Source organism: Emydura macquarii, unplaced genomic scaffold (genome assembly GCF_026122565.2).
Source record: "Emydura macquarii macquarii isolate MOO-44397 ecotype Brisbane River unplaced genomic scaffold, CSIRO-AGI_Emac_v2 contig_1043, whole genome shotgun sequence".
NCBI lineage: Eukaryota > Metazoa > Chordata > Testudines > Chelidae > Emydura > Emydura macquarii.
This window is the reverse complement of record NW_027131180.1, coordinates 5,604,429-5,622,333: the sequence shown is the minus strand read 5'-3', so window position 1 is coordinate 5,622,333 and position 17,905 is coordinate 5,604,429. Positions and strand designations below refer to the sequence as shown.

The following is a 17,905-nucleotide window of genomic DNA, read 5'->3' as shown; positions in this document are numbered from 1 at the left end:
TGGACCATCCTCTGCTATATTTTTTTAAATGGGATGAAGGCCAAATCCCACTCTTACCCAACCACACTCATCTGTATAAATTTCATGAGGGGAACTATACACAGGTTTGTCAGAACAAGGTAAAGATATGGCCACAGGGAGAGAAACTTTAATGATATAAAGGAAGTCCCTATCCTTGTTCCTGTTGAAGTCAATAGGATTTTGTTTTGGACCTAGAGAGTAATATTTTCAGAAGTGCCTAAATGTTTTAGAAGCCTGTGTCTCACTTTTAGAAGTGATACCAAATGCCACTGGTCCCTAAATGCCCACTAAGGAAATGCCAACTGGTCACTTCTGAAGGTGGGACTTAGGCTCCTAAGTCAGTCTCTTGGTGCTTTTGAAAATGTTACCCTAAATGTCATTATTGTCTTAAAGCAGGTGGGAAAAACAGGTAAGAAATGGGGCAGATGTAGCATAGCATATAGAAGGGCAGAATTTCTTAGATAAAGACTGCAGAACCACATTGAAAATGTCACTGTCAATTCTTTTACAGCACAGTTTTACTTTTCAAGACATTTGGGAACCAAGAGCATCAAACCTGCAACAGCTATGATTATGGCTTTATTAGAGATGAGAAAGCAGGAAAATACGGCTTGACAGTCACACATTATGCTATCTCAGAAACTTAATGCTTATATATTTATTATGCAGTTATTTCATGTATTAATTCATTCACTTGCTCAGAACCAATTCTAGTGGATTTGCATTCTCAGGTGGGGGAATTCCATTTACCATTAATCACCAGGGGTCACCACAACCCTTGAAAGAGAAGCTATAAAAATTAAAAAAAAATAGGTCAAATTAACTAGCAGGTTGAGGAATTAAATGATAAAGCTGTCTGGATTTCTGTGAATGAGATACAGCCTAATACTAACTGTCAGCCACAATTTTAGCTCTCTAACACATGATTTTTGGTATTTAGAATTTGTATATACTTTTAAAAGGTATAAATGAAGCTAATTATCCAGAGGTGAACCAGAACAGCTACATCTAAAGCACTGTGCCACATTGCACAGCAGGCCTGAGTCAAACATTTCTGAAACCAAAATCCCATTTCTCAGTCACAGCACTAACTGATGCTGCAGGAAATCCTATAGCTGATATCTTCAGCCTCTGGGGATCCAGTGAGAGCCAACCCCTTGCTCTGTGTGAGTCTAATAAACACTGTGCAAACACTACAGGATTTTACTATGCACTGCAAGATCACCAAATAAATTCTGGCTGTGAAAACAGATCCAAGCACATTTTTCTTATGGCCATATGGTTGAAGAGACCATTGCCTATTGTAAAAGAAAATTTAAATAAAATATATATTCATAACAAAATCATTCAATCATTCAAAAGTTTGAATCTGTCTAAGACGGCATTGGTAAATATAACATGAATATGTGAGGGACTCAGCGGATCAAATTTCTCTTCTAAATTTGGCCTATTAATTTTTTGAACGAACTAAATAATAAAATTTCACAATCATTCAAAATCTTTCATCTGAATATTTTTAAGCTCATTTGAAATATTAGTTAACCCTCTAAAGACAGCTATGACAGGTCCTAGTAAGTTTTATAGTGGATGCTTGGTAGCTACCAGTATAATTAAACCTGCAACACAATTTCAGTTACAAGACTTGTTTTTCATACACTGATCTCTTTCAAAAGCAACACCTTATGAAATTTCCCATAGAAAGCATCTGCCTGAAAAGTTTGACCAAAATATTGTCAACTACTTTTGAGTGTGGCAAGGCCTGGAAAAATATACATTTATCATTAAAATAATTCACCGCATTGTTTTAGAAAAGACTATAGCATACATAACTGAAGTTTGAAACATGAAATTTGGCATGCATTGAGGACAAGGCCTTTGCTTGGTCCAGATGGAAAATTTTTGATTTAACAAAGAGCTGGTCATTCAAAAACAGCTTGATTGAACTTGCTTGTTTTGGATTGAACAACATGTTTTATTCAAGAGTAATATACTCTCTCAAGTCCACACCATATGTGAACAAGTGCATACTGTTGGTTCAAAGAACTTCCACGCCAAAAAGCCATGCAAGGTGAATAGCTTCAGAGTAAGGTAAAAAGCTCCCCTGGAAGAGTCAGTGGAATTTGTAAAGTGTACAAAGCAATTACCACCAGATTCTTCTTTTGCTGTCCCCCTCTCTTTTAAGTGAAGATAAGTGGAAATAACTTGCATTAATGGAATGTTAAATTGTAAGATTAACCACTTGAAAATCAGGAAATTCCAAAAGTTAAGTTAGAGTCTTGTACATATTGCATATATGGTATATTTTCTTTTCTTCCACTTGTTGCTGTAGCTGGTTGGGAATTTCAGTGAAAGTTGTCATTGAAAAATGCCAATTTATCAAAATTGAAACATTCTGTGAAAACTATTAGTTTTGACTATAGCTGGGCAATTTTTTCAATAGTTTATTTGCCATAAAAGGTAGTTTGGGTTGATCCACAACTATTTGTGAATTTGACATGAACTCACTAAATAGTTTTGGCCAAAAAAGAATTTTTTCAGAACTTACATACAAAATGACTATGAATTGCCATAATGAATGAAAATATATAGTCAGTGGGCCAAAGAAAGGGAGTGAGAAATGATTCTATAGCCTGGTGGTTAAGACACTCACCTAAGATGTGATTAATTCTGTGTTCTAATTACTATTACTATTTACAATTACTATTTAATTAGTTTTACACCATCAGTCCTCCTGTAAATGTTGCAAGAATCCTTTTGCAACACATTAGTGCCCTATTAAATCAGTACTTTTGATTTCCCCAGAAAACTATGCAATAATTATTTCCAGGCAGTATGACCCTTCTTAAAAACTGCTATTAATAACAAATTAGAATCATCAAGATCTCAAAAACAGATGTCAATTCGTTTTCATGATCTACTTACTACATTAGTGTCCTGAAACACATGGAGAGCATGAACAGCATTAAAAATATCAGAGAAAAACACATCTGTTTCAAAGAGTAAGGACCATGACAGTAACCCTTTCAAGGATTACAAAATTAAAAAGCCTGAGCAGCTAAATTGAGAGTCAAGCAATCATGAAAAGCCAGAATCACGTGCAATAGAAAGCAATACAAAGTTTTGATTCTTAAGTCTTTGTGATTTCTTTGTAAGTCATTCTTAACCTTCCATGTTGAGCAGGACTCTTAAGGGTAAGAAATAAGTGAAACTTACAGAATAAACAGAATTTACTGGTAAAGCACTAAAGAGTGGTATGAAATAGTGAAAATGCTGCAAGTGGAAATACACAACCCATTTGGCTGTTCGGTCTGCAAATAGGAACCTAGCAGAGTTGATCTGGTGATTTTTGTGGGGGTTTCCACTCAATTGCATCATCCTATTTGTGGCTGGAACTGCCACACATTACTGCCTTCTTTCTTGGGTATTTTCTCTTGATAATTTACACTTTTTTATTAATCTTCTTAAAGTTTTGTAATATCCTTTTTCAGAGAAAGGGGATCATGATAATTACTTGCATTACAGTACCACCCAAAATCCCCAGTAGAGGATCAGAGACTCTTGCACTGGGCACTGTGCAGATGTTTATCTCATCATACATATCTGAAGGTGACACCTGTCTCACACATTGAGCAGATCATTTGCCCATAAAAAAATAAGAAATCTTCCATTCAAAAAAATAAATTCTGTTAGTATATACTTAGAGCTTTATAAAAGTATACGCCTATTTAAAAGAATTACACAATATATACAGCCTACTCATGGAATGACAAACATTTCATGCCTGATTCAGCACTTATTCTCTCAACCTTTGATTCATTTTATCAGATGATGATGTCAACATAGTATGTGAAGTGAAGGATGTTGGCTATACACGCCTGCCATGTTTTGTACATTGCTTACATTGATTAGTATCTCTGCCTACTCTGTTTAATTAACTTTAAATATGGTAAAGATAGATCTTGGAGTCATTGCAGATAGTTCTCTGAAAACAACCATTCAATGTGCAGCGGAAGTAAAAAAAGCTAACAGAATGTTGAGAATCATTAGGAAAGGGATAGATAAGAAGACAGAAAATATCATATTACCTCCTTATAAATTTATGGTATGCCTATATCTTGAATACTGTGTGAAGAACTGGTCACCCCATCTCAAAAAAGATATATTGGAATTGGAAAAGGTACAGAAAAGGGCAACTAAAATGATTAAGGGAGTGGAAAATCTTCCATATGAGGAAAGATTAATAAGACTCGGATTTTTCAGCTTGGAAAAGAGATGACTAAGGGGGGGAGGATATTATAGTGGTCTATAAAATTATGACTGGTGTGGAGAAAGTAAATAAAGTGTTATTTATTCCTTCTTATAACACAAGAACCAGGGGTTACCAAATTAAATTAATAGGCAGCAGGTTTAAAACAAACAAAAGGAAGTATTTCTTTACATAACACACAGTCAATCTGTGGAACTCCTTGACAGAAGATGCTGTGAAGGCCAAGACTATGACGCGGTTCAAAAAAGAACTAGATAAGTTCATGGCAGATAGGTCCATTAATGACTATTAGCTAGGATTGGCAGGGATTGCCAATTGTTTTCCAGAATTGGTGACAGGATGGAGATATTGGGAACTGGTGACAGGATGGATCACTTGAGGATTACCTGTTCTGTTCATTCCCTCTGAAGCACCTTGCATTGGCCATTGTCGGAAGACAGGATACTGGGCTAGATGGACCATTGGTCTGACTCAATATGGCCATTTTTATGTTATTAATAGAAGACAAGGTTTTTGGATACTTTTGGACACTTGACCATTCTATTAAAGGCAGCTAACATTATTCAGCAGCAGAAGAGAGAATAAACGTGAAAAATCAGCTGTTGTAGCAGTTTCCAAATAACTGGAACACCAGGCATTATGTGGTTGAGAATCCTCTGAGCAACATTTTCCTGCCATACAACCATTGAAAGTTAGATGCTTTCCCTCATTGCCATGAATTAGAATTTGATTACCAGTTTAGTAATGGATTAGTAAAGGCAAGTTACAGTCAGATGTCAAAGTAAACACCCCATTCCCATCTTGCATAGCATCCCTCAGTTATAAATTTGAATGTACAAGGTGGTAGCAGGCTCCACAGATTCACTACTTCTCATGAGAGTAAGAGGACAAGTGAGTTGCTAGGATTAAAGGACCATAGGCTCAGCATACTAATGCACCACCCAGCGGTAGGACTTGGCAATTTTTAAAAATAGTTTATTTGCATAAAAATGTAATTTCAGTTGACCCAACATTTTGCAAATTTGACAAGGTTTTTCCTAAAAATATATAGATTGGATTAGGCAGTGATGGTGGTGACCTTATAATTTTTAGCCTAGTCGTCAGAGCACTCACCCAGGATGGGGAAGACCCAGATTCAATTCCCCCCCTTTGCCTGATGTGAAGAAGGGATTTGAACTTGGTTCTACCACATTGCAGAAGCATCCCTAGAGTGACCAGATGTCCCAATTTTATAGGGACAGTCCTGATATTTGGGGCTTTTTCTTATATAGGCACCTATTACCCTTTACCCCATGTCCTGATTTTTCACGCTTGTTATCTGGTCACCCTAAGCATCCCTAGCCCCTGGGCTATTCAGGTATGGCTCTCATTCACTCCTGTTGAAGCTGTTCCACTATTCATTGGATCAGAGAAAGAATGATCAATAGTCTTGTGATTAGTGCATTCCCTAAATTAAAGTCTCTAAGTCACGGAATATGTACATAACTTTTTAAAAAATGGAATAGCTCCAATGGAAGAGACTGGAGTATTCTGAGATAAGCCTTGGTCCAAAGGCTAGGGCAGTGGTTCCCAATCTTTTTGAGTGAAAGCCCCACTAGTTTAACACTAAGTAAAACACGCATCCCCTCCCCACTCTCTTCCTCACCAGCCATAAACACATATAACCACTATAAACATATATAATGATAACACTAAATTACATAAATAAGAACAATAAATTACTCTTACTTGAGTAAGAAACTAAGCTAGCCACTGGGGGCTCAAACCCTTTCAGATTCATGTTTAGCCCCATCCTCAAAGGCCTGGTTTGCACACAGATTTGTACCAATATAACTATACTGGTTAGGGGTGTGAGTTTTTTACCAAATTATTATTCTAGTACAATTGCTAGTGCGGACATAGTTATACTGCTAGAGAGGTGCTGTATGCCATATAGAGCATTCCTCTTCTCATACAGGAATAAGCTATACCAGTAAAACCCCTTTTCTACTACTATAACTGGGAGGCAGGCCCTGGCAGGTTGGCTGGGGCTGCTCCTCTCTGATCGGGCACCTAGCCAGCATGGGGCTGTTGGGCCTGCTCCTCTGCTCTGACCCACGTGAAGCTTGGGGCTGAGGCTGCTCCTCCACTCTGGCTGGCATAGAGCTTGGAGGCTAAATGACTTCAATATTACTGAAGCCTCATGGGCCCCCTGTAATCTTTGGCACCCCCGTCCCCTCTCGCCAGAGGGGTCCCGCACCTCAGGTTGGGAACCATTGAACTAGATCACTCTCCTGCAGTATTGGAGACTCAAGCTCAATTTAGGAAAGCTGGTAGCATTGATGTAAGTATAAGATTGCTGCTGTCTCTTTCAATGTCTGCACCTCTTAACAAAGAAATATGAATTTGAACTACAAAGTGACTGTTGCAGAAACCAAGCTTCTAGAATGTAGTTTGCATTGTAAACTGCACATTCAGTAAATGTCTTGCAGAAAAATACATGTGCTGTGTTACTGCTTAATAACCCATGGATTAAAAGGGAAAATTTGAAACCATACTTTCACCCCACAAAGATGAAGAAATCTGGTAATAAATTCTCAAACAGAACATTTGAGACCATATCAACATGCCGTCAAGCTCTTCCTGAGAAAACACTCTCTCCCACAGAGTAACTACCTTCTGGCTAGCTACCTGGTAAACAAAAACTGTAATCGCTTTGTGTTGGGCAGGCAGCTCTGTGTATCTTTGCATCAGCAGTGCAGCTGCAGAATAGGCCACAGGTCAACTACTCTATTTAAATGGATCCCCACCTTAGGTACGAAAGATGCTATAACAAAATTACATCTTTAATTTTCAAATGACTCTCCTTCCTTCTATCCAAAGGTAGTAGTGAGATGTTCAAAGATAAAATTCTAGATTAATTCTTGACAAGAAGAATTAATTAATTCTTGACTTATGGCATCTTGATTACGGCAACATCCTTCTCTCTCGCCTTGCTAAATGTAATCTTATTCCAATATCTATTCAGAATGCTGCTGCAGAGATCATTTGTTTAGGCCATCATTTTGAGAATGTCACTCCTTTCTTTGCCTCAGATATAAGCTACTTGTCTTCACTTTCAAGGCCCTTCATGGCCTATACCTACCCTACCTAGTATCTCTCATTCACTATTGAGAGGTAGACTCCAGCCTCCATTGCCCTCTTGATACATTTTCAAACAATCACTTTTGTGCTTTTTCCAAAACCACCCCTCACACTTGGAAGGAACTCCCATAAAAGGTCAAAGCCATTTCATGGTTTTCCTTCAAATTCCTTCTTAAGACTTTCCTTTGTTGTGATGCCTACAAAAAACTTGACAATGGTTAGGCTGCCAGTATGCCAAGACCACTGCCTATCATGCTGACCAGTACTGTCTCATTGTTTCCTTGTATTCCCTTGTGTCTGTTAGATCTTGTTTTATACTAGGATTGTAAGCTCTTCATGGCAGTAACCATCTGTTTGTACAGCACCTAACACAGTAGGGTTCTGGTCCATGACTGGGTCTTCTATGCACAACAAAACAAAGTGTTCTCAAGTATTCAGTTCCCATAACACCAAGCCCAATGCCTTCTTTGTCTCATGTAGGTTAGGTTACTTGTTTCTCTGTTTTTATGATTGATATTTGTATGTTTTGGGTATTTAGACTCTAGTTCATTCCTACATCTAATGACTTTATTTCCCTTTTCCTAGCTCAAGTAATGAAATGGGTCCCTATTTTGTCTTGCACTTCACATTCAATGACCTCATTTAATAGTTCTGTCCTTCTTTTAACAACTTTAAAACTATTGTGATAATTCTTAGTCTTCCTTAAGCTATCCTGTCAGCTCAAAGTACTCACCCATCCCATACTGCACAGTGTGCTCACTTAATGGAACAACAGTTATAAATAGCACGAAGAGCCATACTCTAAAAAAGGAATCTCTAACAAGCCTCCATTTATTTTGTCAGCAAAATTTAGAGCTAGTTGTACTTTTACAATCTGCCCTGTGTAAGGAGAGGCAAATAGGTGCACTTCCTCAGAAGCAGCATGCAGAAGCATAATTCTTTCCCTACTCTAGGTGGATATTAATCTGCTATTGGCCTCTACCAATAGTACACTTCTCCAGCCTTTCCATTCCCTTCTCTGCTGGCCTAGGAAGTGCACTGGGCGGGTGGAACCAAGACTGCACCCACTCCTCATCCATCCTCACAAACATCCATTTATTTGCTTGGAGGAGGTAGGTAGCAACACCCTCCCCTCCACACCTGGACTCAAAGTACAGGGTAGCCATTCAGAGGCACTGGGAATACAGCTCTGCTCTGAAAAATTATTATAAAAATGGGTCTTTCAACAAATCAGCTTCCTGTCCATAAGCAGAGACTCATCTGTGGCAAAAAGGGCTTTACAGTTATTATTCCTGTTAGCTCTGCAGTGCCAGCACAGCTGAGAAAGGCTGAACTGGAATACAAGTGTAGAGAATGATATACACACACAAATGGAAAATTGTAAAGCTGCATGTACTGTCTGTATCTCTATGTAAACCATAGCCAGAAGTGCACAAAAATCCTTCTCCTGGACAATTGTGCCAAGTACTAAGGAAAGTCTCAACTCTCTGGTGATTAAGCAGACCTTAAAGCAATTTGTGTTTTCCCCCAGGGCTTTAACACTGCTAAAGTTCCTCACAATTCTGTGGTGCAGACTGCTAGAGTACCTTACTTCTGGGAATGCTAATCTGGTAGCCTATGTTGCTCCTAGGAATGCTTATCTGGTAGCTTACATATATCCTGAATATAGGCACATACCACATAACCATAAGAGCTTTTAAAGCATCAGAGATATTAGAGTCAAAGTAAGAATTTGTATTTTATATTTTCCAGTTGCACAGTAGCCTATTTCCTAGAACATCAGGAACTGAATCCTAGACTCTCCATGCTGCTAACAGTCCTTTACTTGTGAGAACACTGTGCTGCTTTTCACCTGCTATTCCTAATATCGTAAGTGAACGTGACATGGGTGAGGGTTCTCTATTCAGTGTGGACTGCACCCTAAGATATTTAAATCAAGCTAAAGCAAATGCCCTTTTAGTGCATCTCTCTTTCTTTTACATTCCTACACCTATCCAGAAACATTTTCTCACAACCTCTCCATTTAGCCTTTACAGGCTATTTGTATTCAGTCTCTACAGCCTGTGGTATTACTAAGTCAATCTCCTAAACAACACTCAGTTTTCCTCTTCCTTTTCTCCCCCTCATTTTGCTTTATAATAGACAGTTTATCCTGGGCTATTGCTATGACTGTATAGTCTCTCTTAAACAGGAGAGTTCCATGGTTTCTGGGTAAAGGAAGATTCTGTTATTAGTTTGTAAAAATAAAAAGTGGACACTATTTATATATATATATATGGGTACACTAGTTCCACATATTGAATTTCACCAGACAATTGGACATTATGGAGAGGTTCATGAAAGAGCACATTTAAGGGTTTTTGGTTTATGAGGCGGTACTGAGCTTGAGGACACTAAAATGTATGGCATTATTCCTAAAATTTTCAAAGTGCATTTAGTTCCTAGTCAAATAGCTTTTGTATTCCCAGAACACATTGTACTATTAATTCCATTTTAAAAGGGAACCTGACTCTATTGCCTTGATTTTGACAGGTGCCTTGTTAATTATTCTATGCATCAGAATTTCAAGTTACAATGTTCAGTGTTGGCCTTTGACCCACTGAAGTTAAAGTATAAAGGGCTGAAGGTGTATTTTTGTTGATACCCTTGTATAAAAAACTGGCAACACATCACTGATCAGTTAGGTGATGTGACTGCAGGAAGAATTGTCCCAGACATACTAGAAAAAGTATGGCTCTTAAGAATTGGTATTTAAGTTATGTTGATTTAGTGTGAGCTGATTACCTGTTGGAAAACATGGACTATTTTTCCCCCTGTTTTGTATGGATTTATTCTGTATCAATTAACTGAAGAAATATGAGAGTTTCCCCCACCCCACGTGTGGCCTGGGTAAATATAACCTAGCATTTTCAAAATTGGGTGCCTAAATCTTGGCTCTGGAATACATATTTAGGCAAGTAAGTGGCTTAGTTTTAAGAAGCTTTGACTATTTGTAAAATCTGGACATCTGACTGAATTTTTTCTTCATTAAGCTCCTATTCAGCCAACTATGCCACTGTAGCTAAGCACATAAATGTGTGCATTTAACTTTAAACACATACTTAAATTCTATCATCTTTAAATGAGACTAAGAATATGTTTAACTTTAAGCACATGCTTAGTGTTTTGTTGAATTAAGACCTAGAAAGTCGTCATTGAAGGAGGTAGGTGGGGAGGAAAAACACAGCACTTTCCTTTAGAAACTTTTGCTTTGTGAACCTACATAAAGCAACCATGTCCAGAAGTTTGTTTTCCAGGAATATGTGGGGGATTATTTTATTTTGAACAGTCCTTAGCCATTATTATTTTATTTCTTTTAAGACAGTATTTAAAAACAGTTCTGGAAATGTAGTACACTTACATGTAATACTGATACAACGTACAATACATGTTGCAAAAATATTTCTTTAAAGTAATCTTCCTGAGTGAAGCTTCCATGTTTGCTTGTTCCAAAGTCGCAATACAACCCTACAACTGTTAGGCTCTAATGATGGGACAATTTTTTATTTTCTATTTTCGTAATCATAAGAAATGAAATCTCATACTAAAAACAGGGAATTTAAAACAAAGTTGATGTGGCTGCAAAAAATATTTTAAATCTTCGGGAAGCTCACAATCTTTAGCAAAATTTGACATATGACAAAATGGATCTGATACTAACAACCAGCTAGCATGCTAAGACAATCACTTTTGAATATATTTAGATGGCAGAAAGCCAACCATGCATTTGGCGTTTACACTGTTATGAACATAACTACAGCCTGATTAAGAACTCAGTGTCCATGTGCCGAGCTCACCCTCTGCACAAGAACAGTAACAAAGAGTTATTGACCCAAACAGGATTGTATAGAGGAAGGTCAAGCCAACCTTACCATTCAAAAGCAAGAGATTCTGTATAATAATTCAGGAAAGAACAATTTATACAAGGATTGTCATCATTTAATTAATTTGTAAATGATTCAAGCATCAGTGATTTACAATGTCTAATAATTACCCCCTGAAGTTTATTGAAATTGTGTGGAGAAAACTGTGAAACTAGCTTTGACTTTGAAAATTAAGTTCTTTGGAGATTGCCTGCTAGGTAGAACGTACTAAATAACCATCATATACTCTATATGTACATATGTGGGCCTGATGACCATGGAACACATTCCTTTACTTCTGCCTCCATTGTATAAAAATGTATTTATCTTGTACCTTTGAGCTTCTCAGCAAAACTCTGCCCACTAATCTCATCCAGGCCTAATTCTAATATTTCAGATACATAAGCAGCATTCAAATACATACTTTTTTCCCCTCTTTCTACAAATCAAATCTGCTGAGGAAAAAAAAAAATCCCTCTTGACCCTGATTCCCAAAATGTGCCTGTTATCAGCACAGGGACTGAAGCTTGCTAAATGCAATTCCACTTTAAAGAGTCAATAATTCATAATTCGGCATTTGTAGAGACCTTTATAATACTGTTGAAGTGGTGGAATTCTAAGTTTACCAGTGAGATATGTTATCCACTTCTAACCATGGCAGGTTGATATCAGATCTTAAAGTTATGACAGTCTAATGTCTATAATGGTTATTTAAAAACTCTCAACCCCTCTCCCCCACACTATCAATTCAAATGACAGTACAAGAAAGAGAAATATAGAATTCAAATTGGGACATAATATAGAACATATACAGATGTTTAACCAATCAGATGGCAGGCTGAAAAATCCTAACCTTTGCAGTATAACACTAAGCATTCAGGACATGCCCCAGGCTTTTGGAATTTTTCATAGATTTTAGCCCTGATTGAGCTTTAAGTTTTATGGATACATTATGGCTTTGGGAGTAGGAAAAAGCTATAATTTTAAGAACAATACATTCTGTTTACTTTCCCTTGGCATGAATGTAATGTTTCTAAGTTAATAGTCCTATTGAACTAGAGATCTAAGCCTTTTTATTTTTTCACAAAATAGGCAGGAAAAAAAGGTAGTTTCCTATATAGTCAACTGGTAAAATCTCTCAGTTTTGACCATGAGGGATTCTCTCCTTGTGCCCATTATTTCCATCTCTGTAAACAAGGGTATCAATAATAAAAAAATAAAAATAAAATATCCCCACACACTACAAACAGAAGCCTCAATTAGTAATGCCTCTTCAGCAATAAGTATAATGATACCTCCATCAAATCAATGTATATACCACACCAAACTTTCAAGATGTAAACTACACTTCATCGAAGTTAATAGGACTAGAATTTTACCCTCAGATGTTAGCCACTCTGGCCCAAATTTAAACAAGTATCCTAGAATGTAAAAGTTCTATATTCCTACTCGTCATTTGAGCTATCTGGTCATCTACTTCTTTGTTGATGGAATTATAAAAATAAAAAGTTTAAAAGTGAACATCACCTGCACATTTTGAAAAACCTCTTCATTCATCTGTTTGCATGTACTCATGAATGTTTAAGGTACTGTTTAATCAGATTTTTTTTTTTTTTTTTTAATTACAATTCCTATTCTCTTGCACAGGGGAATTCACATCATACTGAATGTACGTAAAAGGGAAACTAAACAGTGCATCCCATAAGACAATATCAATTCTTATTGTCATAATGCACAGGAGATTACACACACACACACACACACACTCATGAATATGCACACACACACACGCACACGCACGCACACAGATACTCCAACTGCAAGACACAATTAACACCCATTGAAGTCAAAAGTGCACATCAATTTGTTTTGCGCACAGCTGAATCCATACAGCTGTCTAACTACTAGACTATATCCACAAATCATGTACAAATAATTGTGCCGACAGTATTGGTAGGTAGGTTTGGGCCCTTTGAAAAATGGAGGTCCTGTATGATTTTAATTACACCCCAAAAGTAAGGGAATTTTAATTTAAACCTCTTACAGGACTCAGTTCAAACCAGTTTTGCCCACTGCTGCATAAAGAACATGATATTCTAGTCTCAAAACAATCTTACATACTGTACCATGCCATGCTTTAATGGCTGCAATCATTCAGTGCAATGGGGCTCAGTAAAAGGAGCTGTAAGAGCTCAGACTTCACATGTCTTTGTGGTTTTAGGACAGAAACATATTATATTTATGTTTAATGTGCATGCATTGTAAGCAATTCTGTATAAATGGACTGTGTACATTAAAAGATAAGTATAATAAGAGAATCCTGAAATATGTGGACCTTTCAGTGAGTGCAGAATATTAGCACAGCTCTAATGAAACAAATATTAGACACTCATCAAGTAGCGCTAAGGTCTTTATATATTAGCTATTAGGTATTATTGAAGTTTTGGATACTGTCTGTTATCAATCAATTGGCACATTGAACTTCAATTTTCAGAATAAATATTTAATAAAAAAAGAGCATAGCTACTGTGTGAATAAATTTGTCTGATGCTTTCAAAAGAGAAAATGCTAAGGTTCACCCTCTTATGAAGTAATCTGTGTTCTACATCTCTGCTATCATAAAAAAGTAGCTAAAATTGTTGTGATTTCCCCCCCAATCCGGACTCGTGTGTAGCTGTGTCGCCCCAATTCCTCACTCCTGGGCCCTGACATACCATGCTTTGCTATGTGAACCACCCACTCCTGGGTCAGCCCATGCTCAGCCTCCTGCATGTAATCAGTCCCTGGCCTAGTGAAGGAGTGCTTCTGGCCAGCCACTCATGGGATAGACCCCCAGCAAACACCCCCAGTCTCAGCTGCAACCCTGGGAACTGCCATCTTGCAGGGTTCAGTGCTGTGCACTGCACCCTACAAGTTCATTTACATTTGTCAGTCAATTTATCAAAGAAATTGATATGCACCAGCTCTGTCACCCTAAGTGAAGTCTCTGTACATGCTCAATCCACATGCACTGTTTTAGATAGACAAACAAATAAGTTTATTGACTACAATAAGATTTTAAATGAATCTAAGTCAGATTATTAATAAATCAAGGAGTTAATCACAATTAACTAAAAGATAACTCATATCCTAAAACTAGGATTAATATTCCAGTCTCTTTCAATCTATGACATTAGTTTACGACACAGGCTGGTTGCAATGCGTCTAGCAACCAGGTCCCTCCTCCCTGTGAGTAGGTGCCAGTCTGATGTGGCTTGGAAGATAGATTCCATGAGAAAGGATGAGACAAAGAAGCCTCAGCTTTTTAACAAGTTTCCCCAACCCCCTCTGGGGTCAAGTGATTGGCCTTGTCCAGCAATGGGCATGATTTCTTCCACTTGAGCCAAAGTGCTTACAGATGCTTAGGCCAGTCTATTGTTCCTGTATGCATGCCTCTGCTGGGCGTGGAAACACAGCTTTGTGTTTGTCTGCATCTATTCAAGCCATGTGAGACACAGCAGAGTTTCATATCTGTACATACGTACAGCATTGCAGGAAACAGGTAAGCATAAAAATAATGTTCAGTATGCTGTAGCATTCCAAGAACACCTTACATGGCATATTTTGCATCAGACAATACACAGTTACACAAATCACACCATAAGGGTGTACATGGGTACAGCGTGTCACAATCATCAACACCAAATATGAAGTGTTCTTGGTAAGTACAATTTCATAAAACTATGAAATATTTTAAAACCTGAATCCTTCAGTACAGTAATCTTATCACTGAAGAATACTTGGACAGGAAAAATATTTACTTCTTATGGATTTTACATTGTGACTAGGCTCGGAGCGTCTTAGGTAATTTGAGGATCAATTACTATATTGAACACCTTGGGCCAAATTCCTACTGGCATAAGCAACTTCATTGATTCAATGGAGAATTTCAATAGAGTTGTTCACACTTATACCCGCCGTGAATTTGGACTCTTATCTTTCAGATTATTTATAAAGCAAACGTTAGCACTCACACACATGGCTTCATGTTAAACAAATCAAAAACACAACACTTTATAATGTTATGGACTGTATGGTATTTTGAGAAAAGTTCCTTAGTACTAGAAAATGAAGAGAAAACAGGAATTTATATCCAGTTATGGATATCTGATGGCTTCTGCTGCCCGCTCTACTGACACAAAGGCATGCCATTTTAATATATTTAGCTATTACTTTTTTATGCTGATGTTCTGGCGTCCTCAAACTTTTACACATTGTGGATCACATATTAATAAAGAAATTGTCCCACAAACAAACAGTTGCTGCCGCTCAATAGCGGGGACCACTTTCTTTACCGGTCACAATCTCAGTGATCACCAGCACAGAGGCACTATTGACTCAAACCTATGATTCCAACTCTTGGAGTCACGTGAGGTGAACAGAATCTTAGCTTTCAGTTACAAAAAATTCTAGCCCATGTGGCACGTTGTTTGAAAGTTTGAAAACCTGACCTGAGCATAGCCTGCAATGATATCTGCCTCAGACTGAGACAATAGCTCTGTGTGGTATGAACTACCCCCGTAATATTAGTAATGCCATTGCTATGGAGGTCCCAGCAAGCCACCCCAACAGAGAATTCTGTGTACTGCAGGAAAAGAGTACAGCAGGGTTATGCCTAAAAAAAAGCCTATTAAAAATTAGTGTGTGTGTGCATTTTCTAAGGAATATCAGAGATTTCCAAATGAATGCAGTCGTGAATTTACCTGGCAATGATACAGACGGAGAAGTGCTACAGCAAATAGTACACCCGATCAAGTAAAACTTTGTATATTGGTTAAATAAACTTGATACATCTTTTGTTTTATGTGATTAGGATGCAATTCCCAGTCTAGTATTGAAGCTCTTTAAACAATAAAGCTAGACACGTGTGACAGTGTAAGCATTTTTATATGATGCATCCACATTTGAATAAAGTAGCAAGCCACTGCTGAAAGGTCCATTTTCATTTAAAGCCATGTTAGAAGAATAACTTCAAAACATGTAAACATGTATATTGGTAGGATGCTTATTCCTGAAATCAGTTATACCACTGGATAACATTTCTTTTAAAGCTTTACATTTTCATAGTACAAACATTAATTATGACTGACAACACCCTAAAAATAGGTAAGTATACATTATTATAATTCCCATTTTTTTAATGGGTAAATTGATGGGCAGAAACTAATTTGTCCAGGGCCAAACAGCAAGTCAGAGTCATGATTAGAATTGTAGCACTTCACTCTGTGCTTAGTCCACTTGACCTATCTTCCTCTCCATATTTGTTGTTTCAGGGGGATTAAATCTTTATAATATTGTTTATTTCTTTTCATTTTCTTTTTGCATTGTTCTGATGTAGAAACATATTTGCTTAGCACCTGAAACTTTACAAAGAAAATTCATTAAACATTTACAACCTGCTTACATCTTCTCTGGACAGCATAAAAAAGTATATTATATAACTGAATAGGCAAAGCACTGGAGAATAGATGATGTAGAATAATCATGAACAAAAGAATTTGTTCATCTGTAAATTCTATGATTCTGTTCTTAATTGTCACTTCCTCATTTTTTAAACAAACATACTCCCACATCTACCTGTACCCAAAATATGAATAGTCATAGTGTGTAATACATGTCTGTCTTGGAAGACCCTGACTATCCTGTGGTCAGGTGGCAATGAACTGGCTATACGGTACACAAACATGAAATTATTAGGTACAGCCAAAACAGCATCTATAGAAACACTGAGCATATTTTTGAGGCCATGGCTACTGAAAAATATGGAGGATTATCCACAAATTGCAAAGGTTTTATTTTCAATTATTGTGATGTTTATTGAAAATTGTAATTAGAAAAATTCCCACATGAAGATAATATTGTTGATCCTTATTCAGCAAAGCAGTGTGGCGACGGCGGCTTGTTCAGCCCTTTCATGGGTACTGTGCCCTCTTCGGCTATGACTAGGATATGCCTGGGTGGGAGCAGGGGGGGGCCTAGTCCCACCCTCTGCCTCAGGCCCCAACCCAGGGACCCTGTGTGGAGTAGTCTCCAAACTGCCCAGTCTATGACTTACTCCTTTCCCTGGGTCACCTGTCCTTGGCCCCACTGCTCACAGTCCGCTTCCTGGAACTGGGTGGGAAGGGGTTCTCCCTCAGGCCTGTGCCTTGGATCCCTGGCTGTAGCCAGACAGGTACCCCCTTTTGTCTCTGGTACCTTTTGGGGTTGTGGTAGTGATTGCTTCAAGTCCTGTAGTAGCTCTCCTCCACTCTACTTCTCCTCTTAACTCCTTTCCAGCTACCCTTGTCTGCCTGACAGGGAGGCTTTTAACTGCTGGGGCAAGCTCCTTGATTGGCCTCAGCTGGCCTAATTGGCCTAATTGCCCTGGAGTAGCCACAGCTGGGTCACCCAGGGAACAGGGATTTGTTAATCCTGGGGCTAATAGAGATCCCCTCCACTACTCTCCTGTAGCTATCAGGTCTGGCCCTATCACAGCAGGTAAGCATGTGCTGAATCAGGGTGCTTATTAGTTGAGCTAAATGGTTATATGATCTGCAGTTCTTCCAGTTGACTT

The 17,905-nt window shown here is 37.9% G+C and overlaps 1 protein-coding gene across 2 annotated transcripts in view; it reads right to left on the bottom strand.

Moving 5' to 3' along the window:
• IL1RAPL1 (interleukin 1 receptor accessory protein like 1) overlaps positions 1 to 17,624 on the bottom strand; it is a 932,016-nt gene extending 914,392 nt beyond the window's left edge. Inside the window, exons 1-2 of one of the 2 annotated variants that reach the window (XR_010919158.1) lie at positions 17,548 to 17,624; positions 16,161 to 16,715 (exon numbers count right to left, since the gene is read on the bottom strand). The gene's annotated coding sequence lies outside the window, so the exon portion shown is untranslated. Of the gene's footprint in view, positions 1 to 16,160; positions 16,716 to 17,547 lie in introns of those variants that run through there. The other variant, XM_067545295.1, reaches the window with a different exon arrangement.
• Between the last annotated feature and the right edge of the window lie 281 nt (positions 17,625 to 17,905).